General features: G+C 69.2%; 1 long non-coding RNA gene across 1 annotated transcript; it reads left to right on the top strand.

The window, feature by feature from the left end:
• The first annotated feature begins 6,405 nt into the window (after positions 1 to 6,405).
• LOC139439779 (uncharacterized) lies at positions 6,406 to 8,886 on the top strand. Its single transcript, XR_011649823.1, has 5 exons — positions 6,406 to 7,635; positions 7,722 to 7,853; positions 7,948 to 8,051; positions 8,123 to 8,245; positions 8,315 to 8,886. It is a non-coding gene; the product is annotated as an uncharacterized lncRNA (long non-coding RNA).
• The last annotated feature ends 1,873 nt before the right edge of the window (positions 8,887 to 10,759 follow it).

The following is a 10,759-nucleotide window of genomic DNA, read 5'->3' as shown; positions in this document are numbered from 1 at the left end:
CAGTTTCTTGCCCCGGGTCCCATTTCCTACCCGAGCCCTGGTGTCCTGGCAGTCCTGGGGGTGAACATGACAGAGGCACGGTGGGGACCCAGGCTCGAGGGGGTCTTCTGGCCAGCCCAGGATCTGGGCTTAGGCGATTCTGGGGTCCCCCTGCTCGGTCTGGGGCCAACCTGCCAGTCCAGCTCTGCCTGGGTCGCATATCACTTTCTCCCGCGGTCGGGTGCAGACCTCCGGCGTGGCCGCGAGGCGGCGGTCCAGGCTCACAAATCACAGCCCGAGGCCGCGCGGGGTCTGCCCATGCAACGTCCCGGGTCCACCGAGGCTGTGCCGCAAGGTCCCCGGGGATCGCCGGGAGACAGACGGTCCTCTGAGCCTACTGGAGGCGCAGAGGGGAACCCGCAGCCACGGGGACCCACGGCCGTCAGCATGGAAGGGGTCCCTCATCACAGCCCCAGCATGGGGACCAGGACACGTGTCCCCAAACCTTAGATTCCCACCCCAGCCCAGCACACGCAGCGCCCATGGCAGCCCCCCCCCCCAAACCTGGGCTTTCAGCCTGCGGGGACCCTGGGAGCCCCTCCAGTGCAGGGAGCTGAGTCACCGTCTCCTTTCAATTCCGCCCTTTGAGAAGCTAAGGAGCCGGGTGTGTCCGGCACCCGCTGGGGGCTCAGCCACCAAGGGGGGGGGCAGGCTCCCCGCTCCCCTAAGGGGCTGATGGTAGCAGCTCTTTACCACAAGCCCAGTTTCTTGCCCCAGGTCCCATTTCCCACCCCGTGTCCTGGCGTCCTGCCGGTCCTGGGGGTGAACAGGACGGAGGCTGGGTGGGGACCCAGGCTTGTCGGGAGTCTATGGCCAGCCCAGAGTCTGGGCTTGAGCGATTCTGGGGTCTTCCTGCTCGGTCTGATGCCGCCTCACCATCCTGGGTCCGCCCTGGCGCCCAGCACTTGCTCGCGCTGTCGGGTGCAGACCCCCGGCGTGGCCGCGAGGCGGCGGCCCAGGCTCACACATCGCAGCCCAAGGCCGCGCGGGGTCTGCCCACGCAACGTCCCGGGTTTGCCCGGGCGCGCCGCAAGGTCCCCGGGGATCGCCAGGAGACGGACGCTCATCTGAGCCCACCAGGGCCGCCTGCGGAGGGAGGCGTGGGGGAGACCCCGCAGCCACACGGACCCACAGGCCGTCAGCGTGGGGGGCTCTCGCCACAGCCCAGGCATGAGGACCAGGGCACGTGTCCCCAAACCTTAGACTTCCCACCCCAGCCCAGTGCACCCATTGCCTGTGGCAGCCCCAAACCCGGGGCTTTCAGCCTGCATGGACCCTGGGAGCCCCTCCAGCGCAGGCAGTAGGGTCACCGTCGCCTTTCAATTCCACCCTTTGAGATGCTAAGGAGCCGGGCGTGGCTGGCACCCGCTGGGGGTTCAGCCACCAAGGGGGGGGGGCAGACTCCATGATCCCCTAAGGGGCTGAGGGTAGCCGCTCTTTACCACAAGTCCAGTTTCTTGCCCCGGGTCCCATTTCCCACCCCGAGCCCTGGTGTCCTGCCGGTCCTGGGGGTGAACATGACTGAGGCAGGGTGGGGACCCAGGCTCGAGGGGGGCTTCTGGCTGGCCCAGCGGTTCAGGTGATTCTGGGGTCCCCCTACTCGGTCGGGGGCCGAACAGCCAGTCCAGCTCTGCCTGGGTCGCACACCACTTTCTCCCATGATCGAGTGCAGACCCCTGGGTGGCCGCGAGGCGGCGGTCCAGGCTCACACATCACAGCCCAAGGCCGTGCGGGGTCTGCCCACACAACGTCCCGGGTCCACTGAGGCTGCGCCGCAAGGTCCCCGGGGATTGCCAGGAGACGGATGCTCCTCTGAGCCCACTGGAGGTGCAGAGGACCCCGCAGCTATGGGGACCCATGGCCATCAGCATGGGGGGGCGTCCCTCATCACAGCCCTGGCACGGCACGGGGACCAGGACACGTGTCCCCAAACCTTAGATTCCCACCCCAGTCCAGCGCACGCATTGCCCGTGGCAACCCCCAAACCTGGGGCTTTCAGCCTGCAGCGACCCTGGGAGCCCCTCCAGTGCAGCGAGCTGAGTCACCTTCTGCCTTCAATTCAGCCCTTTGAGATGCTAAGGAGCTGGGCGTGGCCGGCCCACCCGCTGGGGGCTCAGCCACCAGCTGAACTCCCCTAAGGGGCTGATGGTAGCCGCTCTTTACCACGAGTCCAGTTTCTTGCCCCGGGTCCCATTTCCTACCCGAGCCCTGGTGTCCTGCCGGTCCTGGGGGTGAACAGGACGGAGGCTGGGTGGGGACCCAGGCTTGTCGGGAGTCTATGACCAGCCCAGAGTCTGGGCTTGAGTGATTCTGGGGTCTTCCTGCTCGGTCTGATGCCGACTCGCCATCCTGGGTCCTCCCGGGGCGCCCAGCACTTGCTCGCGCTGTCGGGTGCAGACTCCTGGCGTGGCCGCGAGGCGGCGGCCCAGGCTCACACATCGCAGCCCAAGGCCGCGCGGGGTCTGCCCACGCAACGTCCCAGGTTTGCCCGGGCGCGCCGCAAGGTCCCCGGGGATCGCCAGGAGACGGACGCTCATCTGAGCCCACCAGGGCCGCCTGCAGAGGGAGGCGTGGGGGAGACCCCGCAGCCACACGGACCCACGGGCTGTCAGCGTGGGGGGACTCTCATCACAGCCCAGGCATGAGGACAGGGCATGCGTCCCCCGACCTCGGACTTCCCACTGCAGGCCAGGGCACCTGTCACCCGAGGCAGCCCCCAAACCTGGTCGCTTCCAGCCTGTTGGGTGCCAGAGGGTCCCTGCAGCTCAGGCCACGGAGTGTCCGTCTCCTTCCAGTCCATCCTGGGAGATAGTGCGGAGCGGGCGCGGCTGGCCCTGCTGCTCCGATTTAAGGCACCAGAGTGGGATGGTCGGGCTCCCTGCTGTAAGGGCTTAAGGGCTCAGGGTCGTAGGGCTCTCTGGCCTGCGTCCAGGGTCCCGCCCCGTGCCCTGGGGTCCTGCTATCTGGAGTCTCTGACTCGGGGGTGAGCAGGACGGAGGCATGGACCCAGGCTCAAGGGGAGCCTCTGGCCGGCCCAGGGTCTGGGCTCAGGCGATTCTGGTATCCCCCAGCTCGGTCTGGCACCGACTCGCTATCCTGGGTCTGCCCGGTACACCCAGCACTTGACTGCACTGTCGGGTGCAGACCCCCGGCGTGGCCGCAAGGCGGCGGTCCAGGCTCACACATCACAGCCCGAGGCGGCACGGGGTCTGCCCACGCAACGTCCCGGGTCCACTGAGGCCGCGTCATGAGGTCCTCAGGATCACCAGGAGAGGACACTCTTCTGAGCCTACCAGGCCACCTGGGAAGGGAGGGGCAGAGGTGACCCCGCAGCCACGGGGACCCATGAGCCGTCAGCATGGGGGGACTCTTGCCACAGACCCAGCATGGGGACCAGGGCACGTATCCCCCAAACCTCAGACTTTCCACTCCAGACCAGCACACCCATCGCCCGTGGCAGCCCCCCAAACCAGGAGCGTTAAGTCTGCGGGGACCCTGGGAGACCCTCTGGCGCAAGTGGTGGAGTCACCGTCTTCTTTCAATTCTACCCTTTGAGATGCTAAGGAGCTGGGCGTGGCTGGCCCACCCGCTGGGGGTTCAGCCACCAAGGGGGGGGGCAGACTCCCCACTCCCCTAAGGGGCTGAGGGTAGCAGCTCTTTGGCACAAGCCCAGTTTCTTGCCCCGGGTCCCATTTCCTACCCTGGCGTCCTGTCGGTCCTGAGGGTGAACATGATGGAGGCAGGGTGGGGACCCTGGCGTCCTGTCGGTCCTGAGGGTGAACATGATGGAGGCAGGGTGGGGACCCAGGCGTCTCGCGATTCTGGGGTCCCCCTGCTTGGTCTGGGGCTGACCTGCCAGTCCAGCTCTGCCTGGGTCGCACACCACTTTCTCCCGTGGTCGGGTGCAGACCTCCGGCGTGGCCGCGAGGCGGCGGTCCAGGCTCACAAATCACAGCCCGAGGCCGCGCGGGGTCTGCCCACGCAACGTCCCGGGTCCACCAAGGCTGCGCTGCAAGGTCCCTGGGGATCGCCGGGAGACGGACGGTCCTCTGAGCCTACTGGAGGCGCAGAGGGGACCCCGCAGCCACGGGACCCATGGCCGTCAGCATGGAAGGGGTCCCTCATCACAGCCCCGGCACGGGGACCAGGACACATGTCCCCAAACCTTAGATTCCCACCCCAGCCCAGCACACCCATCACCCGTTGCAGCCCCCCCCCCCACAAACCTCGGCTTTCAGCCTGTGGGGACCCTGGGAGCCCCTCCAGCGCAGGCAGTGGGGTCACCGTCTCCTTTCAATTCCGCCCTTTGAGATGCTAAGGAGCCGGGCGTGTCCGGCACCCGCTGGGGGTTCAGCCACCAAGGGGGGGGCAGACTCCCCGCTCCCCTAAGGGGCTGAGGGTAGCAGCTCTTTGGCACAAGCCCAGTTTCTTGCCCCAGGCGGGTCCCATTTCCCACCCCGTGCCCTGGCATCCTGTCGGTCCTGGGGGTGAACATGACAGAGGCAGGGTGGGGACCCAGGCTCGAGGGGAGTCTATGGCCAGCCCAGAATCTGGCCTCAGGTGATTCTGGGGTCTCCCCGCTCAGTCCGGGGGCTGACTCATCATCCCGTCTCCGCACCGCGGCAGCCCAGGCTAACATGACAGCCCAAGGCCACGCGGGGTCTGCCCACGCAACGTCCGGGTCCACCCAGGCTGCACCGCAAGGTCCCCGGGGATCGCCAGCAGGCGGATGCTCATCTGAGCCCACCAGAGGAGCAGAGGCCACCCCGCAGCCACGGGGACCCACGTGCCATCAGCGTAGGGGATGGGGTGCCTTGTTCACAGCCCAGACACGAGGACCGGGACACCTGACCCCACACCTTAGACTGCCCAGCCCAGCCCAGCGCAACCATCGCCAGGGGCGGCCCCCGACCCCGGTGCTCTCAGCGCCAGTGGCTGCGGGAGGGACCTGGGAGCCCCCTGGGTGTGGAGCGGAGCGGGCTTCTCCTTTCAGTTCCAGCCTTTGAGATGTTAAGGAGCCGGGCGTGGCCTGGCGGGCGCTGCAGCTGCGGCTCGGAGCACAGAGTGCCTCTCCCACGTGTGCACGCCAGGGTCCCATCTGAGGTCCCTGGTCCTGGGATGAAGGTGATGGCAAGGCAGGTCGAGAGGAAGACCCTTCCATAGGCCTCCAGCAGGCAGGGGTCTGGGTGCAGGAGGATTCCTGGGGTCCCGAGACCCCTCGGTCCCGACTCCCGCCCGGGAGTGCGAGGCATTTGCTCTCACACTGGGTGCAGACGCGCACTGTGACCGCGAGGCGGCAACCGAGGTTCAGACATCGCCACCCGCACCGGGGTTCCTGCAAACACTCCTGTGGTTTCCTCATGGCAAAGTCTGGAGTTCAACCACAGCGAGAGCCGGGGGTCTGCCCGTGACAGAGGCCGAAGCCGAGACCTCCTTGGTCGGGCGCCCCAGTGGTTCATGGCAGGGTCCGCGGGCGCAGGGGGTCCTCTGGGGCAGCCGGCTCCCTGCGCCCGCCCTGCAGGCCCTGGCAGGGGATTCCAGCCTGTGTGGTCACGATCTTGACCGCAGGACGGGATCTGAGCTCGCCCAGTGCTACCCCGCACCGCAGCCCCAGCACCTTCGGGCCGGTGGGCGAACCCGGAGATGGCCGGGTGGACCCCGGGAAGGCTGGGGAGACAGAGAGTTGCAGGGGGTGTGAGCATGCGAGGCTGGGCGGCGCGGCAACCCTGCTGCTCGGGTGGCTGCCACGCTCGGGCATTGGGGCGGGAGGGAAGTGGTGGTGAGGGGACCCGCAGGGCAGCCGGGGTGCTGGAGACCCCACCCTTGGCCTCCCACCCTCTCCTGCGGACTTGGTCCCCCGCCGGCCTCAACCGAGCGAGAAGTGTGGTCTCAGCCATGGAGGCTGAAGTGACTCTGTGTCCCCGAGCCCCCTGCCCCCACCCGCCAGGCGCCAGGGCCGAGGGCAAGTGCGCGCCCAGCGCTGGGCGGCCGCGGGGGGGGCGGAAGGCACAGAGGGCAGAAGTTCTGGGGGCGAGAGGGGGGACGACTGGGGACAATGCCAGGCGCTGTCTGAGGGATGCCAAAACTGGGGTGTGGGGAGCGAGTCTCCGGAGAATCCCGCCCGGCGAGGGGGAGTGCGCAGGAAGCGCCCTGCAGGGGCGGGGCCCGCGGGGCCCCCGGGCGGGCTGCGCTGATTGGCTGGCGCGGAGAGGGCAGGGGCCCTGGGCGGAGCCGGCCCCTTTAGAAAAAGCCCGGGCTAAGGCCGGGCAGCAGGGCGAGGGAGGGGGTTTGGGTGGGAGGGATGGGTGGGGGGTACCGGGGAAGCGGGGGAGCCGAGGGGTAACCAGGGAAGCGGGGGTACCGGGGGCAACCAGGGGAAGATGGGGAACCGGGGGCTGGGGGAAGCGTGCGTTGGGCCCAGGAGCATCTTGGGAATCGGTAGTCTGGCAGGAGCGGGACGGGGCTAGCAGGGCGGCTCGGGCCGGGCGCGGGGGGCAGCGGGCTGGGGAGACAGCGTGCGGAGAGGGGGCCCGAGCGGGGGTGCACAGCGACGAAGGGGGAGCCAGACACTCACCCCGGTTGATTTTGGTTTCAGGGCGTGGCGGCTGGCGGGACTCGGGGGACGTGGCACAAGGGGTCTTCGGGGGGCCTGGCAGCGAGGCGGGCAGGACGGAGGCGCCAGCCGGCGGGGCGGGGTCCCGGCGCCCTCCTTGGTCCTCGCTTCGCTGGTCTTCTGCCAGAGGGAAGACGAGCGGACCGAGGGCGGGCGAGGGGGCGTGGCAGGCCTCCCGGCGGGCGGCAGGACGGCAACGGGCAGCGGACACGGGGACATCTTCTCGGGGGGAGCCGAGAGAGCGCAGGCTGGGGGGGCCGTGGGCCCGGCCCAGGCGGAACGGGCATTGTCAGAGGGAGATGGGCAGGGGCTGCCAGGAGGGCGGGCACGAGGCCGCTGCCTCCAGGGCGGTGACAGGTGGCCCAGGGGACAGCGGTCGAGGAGGAAGGGGTTCCAACAGGACGAGGTGGGGACAGAGGGTCAGGTCCCCAGCCGCCACGCATTCACCCACCGTGTTCATTTCAGGAGAAGGCACAGGGGCGGCTCCGCTCGGGCCACCAAAGGCCTGGGCTGGAGCCGCCGCGAACCGGAGAGCGGGATTGAGGGCGCAGTGCAGGGGGCAACCCCGGGGGGAGACGAGCGGCAGGGACAGGGGCGCCCTGGCACCAGGGCCCCCGGGAGATTCCCGCGGCGAGGAGGCCGCGGCCGACGCGCCGTCCCCACGCGCACTGCGGTCCAGGGGCTGGCGCGGGGAGGGCCGACAGTGGGCTTGGCGACACTGTATGCGCTCACCGCCCAGCCCCTGGGGCTGGCCGGCAGACAGCTCTGCATCCAGGGGAGCCAAGGGCACGAGCGAGGACAGACTAGGCGAGGCGGGCGGGGCAGCGCGAGTGGAGTTCGGGGGGGAGGGGGCTCGGGGCGGGGCAGGGGGGGACCGCCGGGGGCGCGCGGGGCACTGGACTCCGGAGCCCGTGGCCAAGGCGGGCCTGGCGGGCGGCGACGGAGCAGGGATCGGTGCCTTCAGTGCGCAGGCTGGGGACCAGGTGAGTGCGCCCGCCCCCCGCTCCCGGCAGCCCCCCCCCGCCCCGCCCGGCCTCCCCTCTAACGCCCTCTCTTTCCTCTCCCACAGCCAGGTCTCCAGCTGGGTGGACGTGCCAGCGGCCACGGAAGGCCAGGGCGGCCGGTCAGTGGTGTGCAAAGAAAGACATGACGTGGTCCGGTGTGACGAGGACAGGTGTGGGCCGCCCACCCTTCCTGGCAGGTATGTCCCCCTTCCCTGCTAAGGGGCGGGGCCCAGCCCGGGCCTGGCAGCCCCCTCCACCGTTTCCTTCTCCCGCCTCTCTTCTCGTCTCTAGAACATTCTCGGCTGGCGCCGCGGAGGACGCTGCAACCATGTTCCTTAACTTTCCTGGAGGAGCCGGCACATCTCTGCCACTCTCTGGACTCCCAACACGATAAGGTGGGCGCTGGCCTCCCCGGGGCGGGGGGGTCCCGGGGCCGGGCGGCGGCTCACCAACTCCCGCCCCACAGAAATGGTGCTACCCAGCTCATGCCTGGGCCATGGACTCTGGGACTTCTTCAAGTCCGCCTAGCTCTGCACGAGAAGATGCTGCATCCAGGAACCACTCCCCCACTCAGGAACCGGCTCTGAAGGTGGGCGTGCCCGGCCCCCGGCCCCCCGCCCCCGCCCCCAGCCCCTCACGCCCACCCTTTGCCTTGCAGGTGAAGCTAAAGGAACCAACAAGGACACCCACAGCGCCCCACCAAGACCAGGGGCCGCGCAGCGCCCGCGGCTCCACCCCCGGCTGCATCACCCCGGCCCGCAGGAGCGGACACCTGGCACCTGCGCCCCACAGCTGGCCCTTCTCCAGCGGGGCCAGCCCACTTCGCCCCCTCCTCTCCTCTTTCTCTTCCTTCTTTCTTTTCCTCTCTTTCCTTCGCACGGGAGATTCAAGGCCCCGCGGCTCTGTCGCCCCTCTACCCCCATGTTAATTTTGCACTAAGTCATTTGCACTGGTTGGAGCCGTGTGCGACTTGAGTCTCCCTGCACGTGTGCGTGAGCGGACGAGTGGACCCCTCTGGCGAATGCCGCCCCCGCGCCAGCCGCGCTCCATCTCTGGGGGCGCGGGGGGGCGGCAGGTGTGCCTGGGGCCCCGCCCTCCCCTCACCTAGTCTGGAAGCTCCACGACATCAGGAGCCAACTCTAGAGCATTCCATTTGCCTCTCGCTCCGTGCCCCTCCCTGCCAGGGCCTCAGCAGGGCCCTGGGTTCATCAATAAACTCAGTCACAGCAATTGCCTCTCCGTCTTTCATGATGCGCCTGTGGGGAGGGGGCGCCGGGAGGGGTGATGAGCGGGGAGGGGTTAGGGTGGAGGGGCTCAAGCTCGATGCCAGGGCGGGGTGGGGTCCATGGACATGGAGGGCTGGGGGAGGGGGGCGTGAGGAATAAGGGGTGGGCAGAGGGGGTGGGGGGCTCACACGCCATGGACAGGGAGGGGGGTGTGAGGAAAAGGGGCGGGCAGAGGGGGTGGGAGGTGGGGGGGCTCACACGCCAAGGACAGGGAGGGGGCGTGAGGAAAAGGGGCGGGAAGAGGGGGTGGGGGGGGGCTCACACGCCATGGACAGGGAGGGCTGGGGGAGGGGGGCGTGAGGAATAAGGGGCGGGCAGAAGGGTGGGGGGCTCACACCTGCGTGGAGCCAGGAGCTGTGGGACTGGGGTTCCTGCAGGGAGAGCCAGGCATGGCGCAGGCCGCCCTTGGCAAGGAGAGAGGCCAAGCGCCCCAAAACCCCTCTGAGCTCGGCCCAGCTGTCCCAGTGACTATCTGGAATGGCACCCCAAGGCCTCGTGAGCCCCCACCCATGCTGGCCGCAGACCCCAGAGGCCCTGGTTTAGGGGGAATCAAAACAGGCCGTTACTTGGCAGAACCCTGGTAATGACAGTGGCCTTGAAATGGAGGCCCTGCCCCCTTTGTCCATGCACCAGGCGCTCAGGCCCCGCTGCCTTTGTTCACGTCCCCAGCCGCTCGGGCCCCACGGCTGGGCAGGGCTCTCCCAGGGTCTGAGATCCGCACGTACAGAGATGGCCCCTCCCAGGCACACTGCGGAGGGGGTGGGAGGGAGACACACAGACAAGTGACAGGGAGTGACTGAGGCTGCCGCAGGGAGGACAAGGAGTAAGGGGCTGGGAGACGGAGGGCCCCCAGTGCTGGGGGGTGGGAGGGTGTGGGGTGAGGGGACGGGGCTGGAGAGGAGTGGTGAAAGTGGGGGAGGCCTCGTCCCTGGGGGCTGGGCTGCCTGAGGGGGCCCCTGGGACGCAGCCCTGACTTGGGCAGGGTCTTTGGGCCCCGAGCTGGCCCATGCCCCCCGTCCTCCGAGACCCCTGTCCAGGCCCTGGCGCAGGGCTCGAGGGGACAGCGCTCCCCAGGCGGCGGGGGTCCCATGTCGCCTCTAGAGGAGAACACCCACCTGGCAAAGCCCAGATGGGGCGATGGCACCCGTCAGCCCAGGGCTGGGGCAGTCCCCGTCCCTGGCCCGGCCCTCGGTGACCCCGTCTGCCAACCCCCGTGCCCACCTCAGTTGGTTCTCGGCTGCCGTCTTGTCTGGGGGTCCCCCCGCCTGGACACCCTCGTCCCCCCCGCCCGATGGTGGAGCTGGACATGGGTCTGGGCTCTGGGGTTGGCCGGGGATGGGGCACTTCAGGGCTAAAGCCACAGGGGCGGCTGGCCGCCCCCCGGGGTCCTCGTAGGCGCCCCCAGGCCCCTCTCCAGCCATCTCGAGGGCGCGTTCTCATGACCCCCGCAAGGCGAGGCCAAGTCTGGCCCGGGCCGCCCCGCATCCTTCCCCAGGGGTCCCGCAGGAGGAAGGAACCACCCGCCCCATGTCACGAGCCAGCGCCGTGAGCAGCCCTTCTTAACCGCGACCGCCCCTGCCGGGGGCTCACGGCGGGGTACGGCGGGTATGGGGAGCCCAGAGCAGCCGGGGGGGGGGGCTGCAGCCCCAGGGACACATGGAGCCAGGGCTGTGGAGCAGGGCCGCCCAGCCGCTGTGTGGAGACGCCTGCGGAACTCCAGGTGGCTCGGCCGGGGTTGGGGCCCCCAGGAGGTCAGGGACAGGTGTGGGCAAGTGACAGTCTCAGCTTGACGCGGGGCGGGGATGCTGCTTCCCGGC

The sequence above is a fragment of the Dasypus novemcinctus genome, chromosome 10 (genome assembly GCF_030445035.2).
Source record: "Dasypus novemcinctus isolate mDasNov1 chromosome 10, mDasNov1.1.hap2, whole genome shotgun sequence".
Lineage (NCBI taxonomy): Eukaryota > Metazoa > Chordata > Mammalia > Cingulata > Dasypodidae > Dasypus > Dasypus novemcinctus.
This window is presented reverse-complemented; position numbering and strand designations above follow the sequence as displayed.